General features: G+C 59.9%; 1 pseudogene; it reads left to right on the forward strand.

Moving 5' to 3' along the window:
• The first annotated feature begins 518 nt into the window (after positions 1-518).
• Positions 519-15000, forward strand: part of LOC148783628 (uncharacterized) — a 20289-nt pseudogene continuing 5807 nt past the window's right edge.

Here is a 15000-nt window from a genome sequence, read left to right on the forward strand (position 1 = left end):
GCATACGTTTACCTGGTTCCGACTCTCCCCAAGTATGTTTGATAGCTTAAAACATGAGAAATTCAAGAGTGGCCGCCATTCCACCGAAACTAGCACACAAATGTTTTCCTAAGGGGCAAACCCATCCCACCACACCACCATGCCCAGTGCACAACGACGTGCGCGCCCAAATCAGCTTTCCGGGGGCAAACACACGGTGGAGCATTGGAACTCAAGCTCCTGCACTGCCCGTCCTGGCCCATAAGACGGTCTGGGCGCGTCGTCCTAGTGCATCGGAATAGCTGGCGAGGTGGGATGGGACGGCCCGGAGCACACCACGGTGCAATGTGTGGCGTGGATGGTGGGCACCGAGGTACGCGTCTACGCACGGTGTCGCGAGTGCCCGGGGCATTACGCACACGTCTTGGGTAGGGGGCAACCGGGTGCGCGTCAAGGCACGACGCATCACCACACGCACGATTGAAAGCAGCGGGGCTCGAGGGCCGGTGAGATGCCCGAGCAGAGCACACCAACGCACCATGGATCGAGGGCCCCTGGGCACACGGCGTCACGAGAGCCCACTGGTGGGCGAGAAAGGCAGACCCAAGCAGTATGCCAGGTGAGCACCTATCTGGCTAACTAGGCACAGCGCCACGAGTGCCTACAGAGCTGAACGAGCTGGAAGCACCCACGCAGTAAGGGTAGGCACACCCACGCTGAAAGGGTTGACGGCTGAGTGGTGAGCACAGAGGTGTGCGCCTAAGCACAGCGCATGGAGTGTCCACGAGTCATCCCAGGAAAAGCACAACCAAGCAGTATGAGCCTGGAGGGAAACGAGTAGCGCGCCTAGGCACCTCGCTGTGAGTGCCAACGGGTTGAACGAGCTTGGCACAACCACGTGGCATGGGTGGCGAGCACCGAGGTGTGCGACTAGGCAGAACACATCGATGGTCTACGGGTCAGCCAAAGCAGGCCCACACCGACGCGTTGGCATGACGCCTTACCCAAATCACGTACCTCAGCCTCGTCCCAACCTGGTGCCCAACCTTCCCAATTATGTTTCATGGCTTAAAACACCTGACATTCCTGAGTGACACCTGTTGGGTGTCAAACTAACCCACATCTGGCCTCATCACGACCCATACCACCTAAATGCACAATGTTGCATCCTTGGGTGCCTCACCACCACACGAAAGGTTGAAGGCAAGGAGCCTCGAGGGCCGGCGGGATGAACGAGCAATGCAAACCCACGCAGCATATGTTGAGGGCCCCATTGTGTGCACCTAGGCACACGGTGCCACGTTGGCCTACGCGTAGCCCGAGCAAGGCAAACCCGCACAGTTTTGCTGGTGGACGCCGAGGTGTGCACCTAGGTACACGGCATCGTGAAGCCCTGCCGGTCGCCGAGATAGGGACACCCAAAATGTACGCCTGGTGTGCTCGCAGGTGGGTGCCTAGGCACAACGAAACAAGGGCCTCCAAGTTGCCCGAGCTGGGAACACCCGCGCGGTATGGGTGGCGAGCATTAAGCTGTGCGCCTAGGCACAATGCATCAACGGTCCACAAGTACGCCGAGACGAGGCACACCCGTGCAGTATGCGTCGTGAGCACTAAGTTATGTGCCTCGGCACAACGCATCGAGGGACCACAAGTCAGCCGAGGTAAGGAAAACCATTGGAGTATGGGATGAGGGCTCCGCGGTGTGCGCCTAGGACCACGGCGCCGCGGAGGCGTGAGGGTTGCCCCATCAAGTCACACCCACGCAGTTTGCAAGGTGGACACCGAGGTATGCGCCTAGGCAAACGGGGTCGCGAAGGAGAACGGGCTGACCGGCTAGGCACACCCACGCAGTATGCCTGGTGGGCACCGAGGTGCGTGCCTAGGCCCACGGTGGGATGAAGGCCAACGGGTTGCCTGAGCTGGGAACACCCACGAGGAATGCCAGGTGGGCACCGAGGTGTGCGCCTTGGAACAGCGCATCTAGGGTCCACGGGTCAGCCCGAGCAAGGCAACCCCACGCAGTATGGGTTGAGAGCTTCGTCGTGTGCGCCTAGGCACCACGGCGACGTGATGGCTTGCGGGTTGCCCGAGCAAGGCCAAACCACGCAGTTTGCCTGGTGGGTAGCGAGGTGTGCTCCTAGGCACGTGGCGTCGAGCTGTGCGACTTGACTGAGCGCATCGAGGGTCCACGGGTAAGCCAGAGCAGCCCACAACCACGCTTTGGCAGCACGCCTAACACAAATCACATAACTCAGCCTCGTCCCAACCTGTTGCCCACCCTTCCCAATTATGTTTCATGGCTTAAAACACCGGACATTCCTGAGTAATACCTGTTGGGGGGTCAAACTGGCATACATTTGGCCTCATCACGACCCCAGCCACTTCAGTGCATAATGTTGCATCCTAGGGTGCATCACCACCACACTCAAGGTTGAAGGCAGGGAACCCTCGAGGGCCGGTGGGATGAATGAGCAAGGCAAACCCACGCAGCATGGGTTGAGGGCTCCATGGTGTGCACCTGGGCACACTGTGCCACGTTGGCCTCTACTCGTAGCCCGAGCAAGGCACAACAGCACAGTTTGCCTGGTGGGCACGGAGGTGTGCACCTAAGTACACGGCATCGCGAGGGCCTATCGGGCGCCGAGCAAGGCACACCCAAGCAGTATGCCATGTGTGCACCAAGCGGTGTGCCTATGCACAACGCAACAATGGGCTCCAGGTTGCCGGAGCTGGGAACACCCGCGCGGTATGGGTGGTGAAGCACTAACATGTGCGCCTAGGCAAAATGGGTCGACGGTCCACAAGTCAGCCGAGGCGAGGCACACACGTGCAGTATGCGTGGTGAGCAATAAGCTGTTTGCCTCGGCACAATGCATGGAGGGACCACAAATCTGCCGAGGTAAGGCACAACATTGCAGTATGGGTTGAGGGCTCCGCGGTGTGCGCATAGGCACACGGTGCCGCGGAGGCGTACGGGTCGCCCTATCAAGACACACCCGCGCAGTTTGCCAGGTGGGCACCGAGGTGTGCGCCTAGGCAAAGGGCGTCGCGAAGGAGTACGGGCTGACCCGCTAGGCACACCCACGCAGTATGCCTGGTCGGAACCGAGGTGGGTGCCTAGGCCCGAGGTGGGATGAAGGCCAACGGGTTGCCTGCGCTGGGAACACCCGCGAGGTATGCCACGTGGGCACCGAGGTGTGCGCCATGGAATAGCGCGTCTAGGGTGCATGGGTCGGCCAGAGCAAGGCAACCCAACGCAGTATGGGTTGAGGGCTTCGTCGTGTACGCCTAGGCACACGGCGACGTGATGGCTTGCGGGTTGCCCGAGAAAGGCACAACCACGCAGTTTGCCTGGTGGGCAGCGAGGTTTTCTCCTAAGGCACTTGGGGTCGAGCTGTGCGACATGACAGAGCGCATAGAGGGTCCACGGGTAAGCCAGAGCAGGCCACACCCACGCTTTAGCATCAAGCCTAGCGCAAATCACATACCTCAGCCTCGTCCCAACCTGTCGTTTCCCACCCTTCCCAATAATGTTTCATGGCTTAAAACACCAGACATTCCTGAGGGACACCTGTTGGGGGTCAAACTAGCATACATTTGGCCACATCACGACCCAAGCCGCTTCAGTGAACAATGTTGCATCCTAGAGTGCATCACCACCACACGCAAGGTTGAAGGCAAGGAACCTCGAGGGCCGGTGGGATGAACGAGCTAGGCAAAACCCACGCAGCATGGGATGAGGGCTCCATTGTGTGCACCTAGGCACAAGGCGCCACGATGGCAAACGCGTGGCCCGAGTAAGGCGCACCTGCCCAGTTTACCGGACACCGAGCTGTGCACCTAGGTACACGACATGGCGAGGACCTGCCGGTCGCCGAGCTAAGCACACCCAAGGAGTATGACATGTGTGCACCAAGGCGTGTGGCTAGGCACAACGCAACAATGGGCTCGAGCTTGCCAGAGCAGGGAACACCCGCGCGGTATGGGTGGTGAGCACTAAGTTGTGCGACTAGGCACAAAGCGTCGACGGTCCACAAGTCAACCGAGGCGAGGCACACACGTGCAGTATGCGTGGTGATCAATAAGCTGTTTGACTCGACACAATGCATCGAGGGACCACAAGTCTGCCGTGGTAAGGCACAACATTGCAGTATGGGTTGAGGGCTCCGCGGTGTGCGCCTAGGCACACGGTGCCGCGGAGGCGTAGGGGTTGCCCTATCAAGACACACCCACGCAGTTTGCCAGGTGGGCACCGAGGTGTGCGCCTAGGCATATGGCATCGCGAAGGAGTACGGGCTGACCGGCTAGGCACACCCACGCAGTATGCATGGTGGGCACCGAGGTGTGTGCCTACGCCCACGGTGGGATGAAGGCCAACGGGTTGCCTGAGCTGGGAACACCCGCGAGGTATGCCACCCGGGCAACGAGGTGTGCGCCACGGCATAGCGCGTCTAGGGTGCATGGGTCGGCCAGAGCAAGGCAACCCAACGCAGTACGGGTTGTGGGCCTCGTCGTGTAAGCCTAGGCACACGGCGACGTGATGGCTTGCGGCTTGCCCGAGCAAGGCACAACCACGCAGTTTTCCTGGTGGGCAGCTAGGTGTGCTCCTAGGCACGTGGCGTCGAGCTGTGCGACATGACAGAGCGCATCGTGGGTCCACGGTCAAGCCAAAACAGGCCACAACCACGCTTTCGCAGCATGCCTAGCACAAATCACATACCTCAGCCTCGTCCCAACCTGTTTCCCACCCTTCCCAATTATGTTTCATGGCTTAAAGCACCAGATATTCCTGAGTGACACCTGTTGGGGGTCATACTGGCATACAGTTGGCCTCATCACTACCCAAGCCACTTCAGTGCACAATATTGCATCATACAGTGCATCACCACCACGCGCAAGGTTGAAGGCAGGGAGCCTCGATGGCAGGTAGGATGAACGAGCTAGGCAAACCCACGCAACATGGGTTGAAGGCTCCATGGTGTGCACCTAGGCAAACGGTGCCACGATGGCATTCGCGTAGCCCGAGCAAGGCACACCTGCACAGTTTGCCTGGTGGACAACGAGGTGTGCACCTAGGTACACGGCATCGAGAGGGCCTGCCGGTCGCCGAGCTAAACACACCCAAGCAGTAAGACGTGTGAACTATGGTGTGTGGCTAGGCACAACGCAACAATAGGCTCCAGGTTGCCCGAGATAAGAACTCCCGCGCGGTATGGGTGGTGAACACTTAGCTCGGCGCTTGTGCCCAACGCGTTGACGGTCCACAAGTCAGCCGAGGCAAGGCACACCCGCGCAGTATGCGTTGTGAGCACTAAGCTGTTTGCCTCGGCACAACGCATCGAGGGACCACAAGTCTGCTGAGGTAAGGCACAACATTGCAGTATGGGTTGAGGGCTCCGCTGTGTGGGCCAAGGCACACGGTGCCGCGAAGGCACACGGGATGCCCCATCAAGACACACCCACGAAGTTTGCCAATTGGGCACCGAGGTGTTCGCAAAGGCAAAAGGCGTCGCGATAGTACGGGCTGACCGGCTGGGAAAACCCACGCGGTATGCCTGGTGGGCACCGAGGTGTGTGCTTAGACCCACGGTGGGATGAAGGCCAACAGTTTGCCTGAGCCGGGAACACCCGCGAGGTATGCCAGGAGAGCACCGAGGTGTGAGCCATGGAACAAGGCATCTAGGGTCCACGGGTCAGCCCGAACAAGGCCACCCCACGCAGTATGGGTTGAGAGCTTCGTCGTGTGCGACTAGGCACACGGCGACGTGATGCCTTGCGGGTTGCACGAGCAAGGCACAACCACGCAGTTTGACTGGTGGGCAGCTAGGTGTGCTCCTAGGCACGTGGCGTCGAGCTGTGCGACATGACGGAGCGCATCGTGGGTCCACGGTAAAGCCAAAGCAGGCCGCACCCATGCTTTGGCAGCACGCCAAGCACAAATCACATACCTCAGCCTCGTCCCGACCTGTTTGCCCACCCTTCCCAATTATGTTTCATGGCTTAAAACACCAGGCATTCCTGAGTGACACCCGTTGGGGGTCAAACTAGCATACGTTTGGCCTCAACACGACCCAAGCCAACTCGGTGCACAACGTTGCATCCTGGAGTGCATCACCACCACAAGCAAGGTTGAAGGCAGGGAGCCTCGAGGGGGGGTGGGACGAACGGGCTAGGCAAACCAACGCAACATGGGTTGAAGGCTCCATGGTGTGCACCTAGGCACACGGTGCCAAGATGGCGTTCGCGTAGCCAGAGCAAGGCACACCTGCACAGTTTGCCTGGTGTACACCGAGGTGTGCACCTAGGTACACGGCATCGAGAGGGCCTGCCGGTCGCCGAGCTAAGCACACCCAAGCAAGTATGCCATGTGTGGACTAAGGTGTGTGGCTAGGCACAACGGAACGATGGGCTCCAGGTTGCCCGAGATGAGAACACCCGCTCGGTATGGGTGGTGAGCACTGAGCCGAGCGCCTGGGCACAATGCGTCCACGGCATACAAGTCAGCCGAGGCAAGGCACACCCATGCAGTACGTGTGGTGAGCACTAAGCTGTTTGCCTCGGCGCAACGCATCGAGGGACCACAAGTCTGCTGACGTGAGGCACAGCATTGCAGTATGGGTCGAGGGATCCGCGGTGTGCGCCGAGGCACAAGGTGCGGCGGAGGCATACGGGTTGCCCCATGAAGGCACACCCACGCCATTCGCCAGGTGGGCACCAAGGTGTGCGCCTAGGCATCGCGAAGGAGTACGGGCTGACCGCCTAGGCACACCCACGCAGTGTGCCTGGTGGTCACCGTGGTGTGTGCCTAGGCCCTCGGTGGGATGAAGGCCAACGGTTTGCCTGAGCTGGGAACACCCGCGAGGTATGCCAGGAGAGCACCGAGGTGTGAGCCATGGAACAAGGCATCTAGGGTCCACGGGTCAGCCCGAACAAGGCAACCCCACGCAGTATGGGTTGAGGGCTTCGTCCATTGCGCCTAGGCACACGGCGACGTGATGGCTTGCGGGTTCCCCGAGCAAGGCACAACCACGCAGTTTGCCTGGTGGGCAGCTAGGTGTGCTCCTAGGCACGTGGCGTCGAGCTGTGCGACATGACAGAGCGCATCGTGGGTCCACGGTAAAGCCAAAGCAGGCCGCACCCATGCTTTGGCAGCACGCCAAGCACAAATCACATACCTCAGCCTCGTCCCAACCTGTTTGCCCACCCTTCCCAATTATGTTTCACGGCTTAAAACACCAGACATTCCTGAGTGACACCCGTTGGGGGTCAAACTAGCATACGTTTGGCCTCAACACGACCCAAGCCAACTCAGTGCACAACGTTGCATCCTGGAGTGCATCACCACCACAAGCAAGGTTGAAGGCAGGGAGCCTCGAGGGGGGGTGGGACGAACGGGCTAGGCAAACCAACGCAACATGGGTTGAAGGCTCCATGGTGTGCACCTAGGCACACGGTGCCAAGATGGCATTCGCGTAGCCCGAGCAAGGCACACCTGCACAGTTTGCCTGGTGGACACCGAGGTGTGCACCTAGGTACACGGCATCGGGAGGGCCTGCCGGTCGCCGAGCTAAGCACACCCAAGCAGTATGCCATGTGTGCACTAAGGTGTGTGGCTAGGCACAACGCAACGAAGGGATCCAGGTTGCTCGAGATGAGAACACCCGCTCGGTATGGGTGGTGAGCACTAAAGCCGAGCGCCTGGGCACAATGCGTCCACGGCATAAGAGTCAGCCGAGGCAAGGCAAACCCATGCAGTATGCGTGGTGAGCACTAAGCTGTTTGCCTCGGCGCAACGCATCGAGGGACCACAAGTCTGCTGACGTAAGGCACAACATTGCTGTGTGGGTTGAGGGATCCGCGGTGTGCGTCGAGGCACAAGGTGCCGCAAAGGCATACGGGTTGCCCCATCAAGGCACACCCACGCCATTCGCCGGGTGGGCACCAAGGTGTGCGCCTAGGCATCGCGAAGGAGTACGGGCTGACCGCCTAGGCACACCCACACAGTTTGCCTGGTGGTCACCGAGGTGTGTGCTTAGGCCCTCGGTGGGATGAAAGCCAACGGTTTGCCTGAGCTGAGAACACCCGCGAGGTATGCCAGGTGGGCACTGAGGTGTGCGTCATGGAACAACGCATCTAGGGTCCATAGGTCAGCCCGAACAAGGCAACCCCACGAAGTTTGGGTGGAGGGCTTCATCGTGAGCGCCTAGGCACACGACGACGTGATGGCTTGCAGGTTGCCCGAGCAAGGCACAACCACGCAGTTTGCCAGGTGGGCAACGAGCTGTGCGACTTGACAGAGCGCATCGAGGGTCCACAGGTAAGCCAGAGCGGGCCAGACCCACGCTTTGGCAGCACGCCTAGCTCAAATCACATACCTCAGCCTCGTCCCAACCTGTTGCCCACCCTTCCCAATTATGTTTCATAGCTTAAAACACCAGACTTTCCTGAGTGACTTCTGGTGGGGGTCAAACTAGCATACATTTGGCCTCAACACGACCCAAGCCACCTCAGTGCACAATGTTGCATCCTGGAGTGCATCACCACCACACGCAAGGTTGAAGGCAGGGAGCCTAGAGGGCAGGTGGGACGAACGAGCTAGGCAAACCCACGCAAGATGGGTTGAAAGCTCCATGGTGTGCACCTAGGCACACGGTGCCAAGATGGCATTCGCGTAGCCCGAGCAAGGCACACCTGCACAGTTTGCCTGGTGGACACCGAGGTGTGCACCTAGGTACACGGCATCGAGAGGGCCTGCCGGTCGCCGAGCTAAGCACACCCAAGCAGTATGCCATGTGTGCACTAAGGTGTGTGGCTAGGCACAACGCAACGATGGGCTCCAGGTTGCCCGAGATGAGAACACCCGCTCGGTATGGGTGGTGAGCACCGAGCCGAGCGCCTGGGCACAATGCGTACCCGGCATACAAGTCAGCCGAGGCAAGGCACACCCAGGCAGTATGCGTGGTGAGCACTAAGCTGTTTGCCTTGGCGCAACGCATCGAGGGACCACAAGTCTGCTGACGTGAGGCACAACATTGCAGTATGGGTTAAGGGATCCGTGGTGTGTGCCTAGGCACAGGGTGCCGCGGAGGCATACGGGTTGCCCCAGCAAGGCTCACCCACGCAGTTCGCCAGGTGGGCACCAAGGTGTGCGCCAAGGCAATAGGCATCGCGAAGGAGTACGGGCTGACCGGCCAGGCACACCCACTCAGTATGCCTGGTGGTCACCGAGGTGTGTGCCTAGGCCCTCGGTGGGATGAAGGCCAACGGGTTGCCTGAGCTGAAAACACCCGCGAGGTATGCCAGGTGGGCACTGAGGTGTGCGTCATGGAACAGCGCATCTAGGGTCCATAGGTCAGCCCGAACAAGGCAACCCCACGAAGTTTAGGTTGGGGGCTTCATCGTGTGTGCCTAGGCACACGGCGACGTGATGGCTTGAAGTTTGCCCGAGCAAGGCACAACCACGCAGTTTGCCAGGGGGGCAGCGAGGTGTGCTCTTATGCACGTGGGGACGAGCTGTGCGACTTGACAGAGCGCATCGAGGGTCCACAGGTAAGCCAGAGAAGGACACACCCACGCATTGGCAGCACGCCTAGCTCAAATCACATACCTCAGCCTCGTCCCAACCTGTTGCCCACCCTTCCCAATTATGTTTCATAGCTTAAAACGCCAGACTTTCCTGAGTGACTTCTGGTGGGGGTCAAACTAGCATACATTTGGCCTCAACAAGACCCAAGCCACCTCAGTGCACAATGTTGCATCCTGGAGTGCATCACCACCACACGCAAGGTTGAAGGCAGGGAGCCTAGAGGGCAGGTGGGACGAACGAGCTAGGCAAACCCACGCAAGATGGGTTGAAAGCTCCATGGTGTGCACCTAGGCACACGGTGCCAAGATGGGCATTCGCGTAGCCCGAGCAAGGCACACCTGCACAGTTTGCCTGGTGGACACCGAGGTGTGCACCTAGGTACACGGCATCGAGAGGGCCTGCCGGTCGCCGAGCTAAGCACACCCAAGCAGTATGCCATGTGTGCACTAAGGTGTGTGGCTAGGCACAACGCAACGATGGGCTCCAGGTTGCCCGAGATGAGAACACCCGCTCGGTATGGGTGGTGAGCACCGAGCCGAGCGCCTGGGCACAATGCGTACCCGGCATACAAGTCAGCCGAGGCAAGGCACACCCAGGCAGTATGCGTGGTGAGCACTAAGCTGTTTGCCTTGGCGCAACGCATCGAGGGACCACAAGTCTGCTGACGTGAGGCACAACATTGCAGTATGGGTTGAGGGATCCGTGGTGTGTGCCTAGGCACAGGGTGCCGCGGAGGCATACGGGTTGCCCCAGCAAGGCTCACCCACGCAGTTCGCCAGGTGGGCACCAAGGTGTGCGCCAAGGCAAAAGGCATCGCGAAGGAGTACGGGCTGACCGGCCAGGCACACCCACTCAGTATGCCTGGTGGTCACCGAGGTGTGTGCCTAGGCCCTCGGTGGGATGAAGGCCAACGGGTTGCCTGAGCTGAAAACACCCGCGAGGTATGCCAGGTGGGCACTGAGGTGTGCGTCATGGAACAGCGCATCTAGGGTCCATTGGTCAGCCCGAACAAGGCGACCCCACGAAGTTTAGGTTGGGGGCTTCATCGTGTGTGCCTAGGCACACGGCGACGTGATGGCTTGAAGTTTGCCCGAGCAAGGCACAACCACGCAGTTTGCCAGGGGGGCAGCGAGGTGTGCTCTTATGCACGTGGGGACGAGCTGTGCGACTTGACAGAGCGCATCGAGGGTCCACAGGTAAGCCAGAGAAGGACACACCCACGCATTGGCAGCACGCCTAGCTCAAATCACATACCTCAGCCTCGTCCCAACCTGTTGCCCACCCTTCCCAATTATGTTTCATAGCTTAAAACACCAGACATTCCTGAGTGACTTCTGGTGGGGGTCAAACTAGCATACATTTGGCCTCAACACGACCCAAGCCACCTCAGTGCACAATGTTGCATCCTGGAGTGCATCACCACCACACGCAAGGTTGAAGGCAGGGAGCCTAGAGGGCAGGTGGGACGAACGAGCTAGGCAAACCCACGCAAGATGGGTTGAAAGCTCCATGGTGTGCACCTAGGCACACGGTGCCAAGATGGCATTCGCGTAGCCCGAGCAAGGCACACCTGCACAGTTTGCCTGGTGGACACCGAGGTGTGCACCTAGGTACACGGCATCGAGAGGGCCTGCCGGTCGCCGAGCTAAGCACACCCAAGCAGTATGCCATGTGTGCACTAAGGTGTGTGGCTAGGCACAACGCAACGATGGGCTCCAGGTTGCCCGAGATGAGAACACCCGCTCGGTATGGGTGGTGAGCACCGAGCCGAGCGCCTGGGCACAATGCGTACCCGGCATACAAGTCAGCCGAGGCAAGGCACACCCAGGCAGTATGCGTGGTGAGCACTAAGCTGTTTGCCTTGGCGCAACGCATCGAGGGACCACAAGTCTGCTGACGTGAGGCACAACATTGCAGTATGGGTTGAGGGATCCGTGGTGTGTGCCTAGGCACAGGGTGCCGCGGAGGCATACGGGTTGCCCCAGCAAGGCTCACCCACGCAGTTCGCCAGGTGGGCACCAAGGTGTGCGCCAAGGCAAAAGGCATCGCGAAGGAGTACGGGCTGACCGGCCAGGCACACCCACTCAGTATGCCTGGTGGTCACCGAGGTGTGTGCCTAGGCCCTCGGTGGGATGAAGGCCAACGGGTTGCCTGAGCTGAAAACACCCGCGAGGTATGCCAGGTGGGCACTGAGGTGTGCGTCATGGAACAGCGCATCTAGGGTCCATAGGTCAGCCCGAACAAGGCAACCCCACGAAGTTTAGGTTGAGGGCTTCATCGTGTGTGCCTAGGCACACGGCGACGTGATGGCTTGAGGTTTGCCCGAGCAAGGCACAACCACGCAGTTTGCCAGGGGGGCAGCGAGGTGTGCTCTTATGCACGTGGCGACGAGCTGTGCGACTTGACAGAGCGCATCGAGGGTCCACAGGTAAGCAAGAGAAGGACACACCCACGCATTGGCAGCACGCCTAGCTCAAATCACATACCTCAGCCTCGTCCCAACCTGTTGCCCACCCTTCCCAATTATGTTTCATAGCTTAAAACACCAGACATTCCTGAGTGGCTTCTGGTGGGGGTCAAACTAGCATACATTTGGCCTCAACACGACCCAAGCCACCTCAGTGCACAATGTTGCATCTTGGAGTGCATCACCACCACACGCAAGGTTGAAGGCAAGGAGGCTCCAGGGCCGGTGGGATGAACGAGCTAGGCAAAACCACGTAGCATGGGTTGAGGGCTCCATGGTGTGCACCTAGGCACATGGTGCAACGATGGCATAAGCGTAGCCCGAGCAAGGTACACCAGCACAGTTTGCCTGGTGGACACCGAGGTGGGCACCTAGGTACACGGCATCGCGAGGGCCTGTCAGTCGCCGAGCTAGGCACACCCAAGCAATATGCCATACGTGCACCAAGGTGTGTGCCTAGGCACAACGCAACAATGGCCTCCAGGTTGCCCGAGATGAGAACACCCAATCGGCATGGGTGGTGAGCACTACGCACAGCGCCTGGGGACAATGCGTCCACGGCATACAAGTCAGCCGAGGCAATGCACACCCATGCAGTATGCGTGGTGAGCACTAAGCTGTTTGCCTCGGCGCAACGCAACGAGGGACCACAAGTCTACTGACGTAAGGCACAACATTGCAGTATGGGTTGAGGGATCCGCGGTGTGTGCTTAGGCACAAGGTGCCACGGAGGCATACGGGTTGCCCCATCAAGGCACACCCACGCAGTTTGCCTTCCGTGCCACGGAGGCATACGGGTTGCCCCATCAAGGCACACCCACGCAGTTTGCCTGAAGGGCACCAAGGTGTGCCGCTAGGCAAAAGGCATCGCGAAGGAGTTCGGGCTGACTGGCTAGGCACACCCACGCAGTTTGCCTGGTGGTCACCAAGGTGTGTACCTAGGCTCTCGGTGGGATGAAGGCCAACGGGTTGCCTGAGCTGAGAACACCGGCGAGGTATGCCAGGTGGGCACTGAGGTGTGCGTCATGGAACAGCGCATCTAGGGTCCATAGGTCGGCCCGAACAAGGCAACCTTACGTAGTTTGGGTTGAGCTCTTCATCGTGTGCGCCTAGGCACACGGCGACGTGATGGCTTGCAGGTTGCCCGAACAAGGCACAACCACGCAGTTTGCCAGGTGGGCAGCGAGGTGTGCTCCTATGCACGTGGCGACGAGCTGTGCGACTTAACAGAGCACATCTAGGCAGCATGCCTAGCACAAATCACATACCTCAGCCTCGTCCCAACCTGTTTCCCACCCTTCCCAATTATGTTTCATGGCTTAAAACAACAGACATTCCTGAGTGACACCTGTTGGGGGTCAAACTAGCATATATTTGGCCTCAACACGACCCAAACCACCTCAGTGCACAATGTTGCATCTTGGAGTGCATCACCACCACACGCAAGGTTGAAGGCAAGGAGGCTCCAGGGCCGGTGGGATGAACGAGCTAGGCAAAACCACGTAGCATGGGTTGAGGGCTCCATGGTGTGCACCTAGGCACATGGTGCAACGATGGCATAAGCGTAGCCCGAGCAAGGTACACCAGCACAGTTTGCCTGGTGGACACCGAGGTGTGCACCTAGGTACACGGCATCGCGAGGGCCTGTCAGTCGCCGAGCTAGGCACACCCAAGCAATATGCCATACGTGCACCAAGGTGTGTGCCTAGGCACAACGCAACAATGGCCTCCAGGTTGCCCGAGATGAGAACACCCGCGCAGTATGGGTGGTGAGCACTAAGCCGAGCGCCTGGGCACAATGCGTCCACGACATACAAGTCAGTCGAGGCAAGGCACACCCATGCAGTATGCGTGGTGAGCACTAAGCTGTTTGCCTCGGCGAAACGCATCGAGGGACCACAAGTCTGCTGAGGAAGGGCGCAACATTACCGTATGGGTTGAGGGCTCCGCGGTGAGCGCCTAGGCACACGGTGCCGCGGAGGCTTACGGGTTGCCCCATCAAGACACACCCACGTAGTTTGCAAGTTGGGCACCGAGGTGATTGTCAAGGCAAAAGGCGTCGCGAAGGAGTACAGCCTGACCGGCTGGGCAGACCCACGTAGTATGCCTGAAGGGGCACCGGGGTGTGCTAGGGCAGACCCACGCGGTATGTCTGAAGGGGAATCGAGTTGGGCGTCGAGTCCCACCGTGCCGCGAGTGCCTCCGGCTAGCCCGAGTGGGTCGCGGGTGGACGGACGACGGGACTCGGGGAGGGGCGGCTCGAGACGGGTCCATCGAAGGCAACTTGAGGGGGCCTCCCCATCCCCCTCAAGTATGTTTTAAGGCTTAAAACACGAGAATTTCCTGGGTGGCACCTGATGGGGCAGAACTGGCATACGGTCCCCCCGTGCACTACCCCCACCACCTGGTTGCACCGCGATGCCTGCCTGGGTGCATCACCACAGGCAAGGCCGAAGGCATGGGGCCTCGGCGGGATGCCCGAGCTAGGAAGACCCACGCACCATGGTCGGCGGGCATCGGGTTGGGCGTCGAGTCCCACCGTGCCGCGAGTGCCTCCGGGTAGCCCGAGCATGGCGCACCCGCGCCGTGTGGGTCGAGGTCCCCGCGGTGGACTGCGGGTTGTGGGCAGACTCGAGCTCGGTGAACCCACCGCGGTGCGCGCGTGCGTGCGTCGTGCCAAAGTGCCTAAGTGCCGTGTGCCGTGTGCGCTTTGCGCGTCGCGTGCGTGCGCGCGCGCGTGTGCGCGCGCGGTTTTTTTATGGCCGTTTTGCGGCTCCCGGTCCGGCCACGGGGTGCTGAGATGGGTCATAGCGGGTCGCGGGTGGACGGACGACGGGACTCGGGGAGGGGCGGCTCGAGACGGGTCCATCGAAGGCAACTTGAGGGGGCCTCCCCATCCCCCTCAAGTATGTTTTAAGGCTTAAAACACGAGAATTTCCTGGGTGGCACCTGATGGGGCAGAACTGGC

Source organism: Amborella trichopoda, chromosome 1, assembly GCF_054954075.1.
Source record: "Amborella trichopoda isolate Santa Cruz 75 chromosome 1, AtrichopodaSantaCruz75HAP2 v2.0, whole genome shotgun sequence".
NCBI lineage: Eukaryota > Viridiplantae > Streptophyta > Magnoliopsida > Amborellales > Amborellaceae > Amborella > Amborella trichopoda.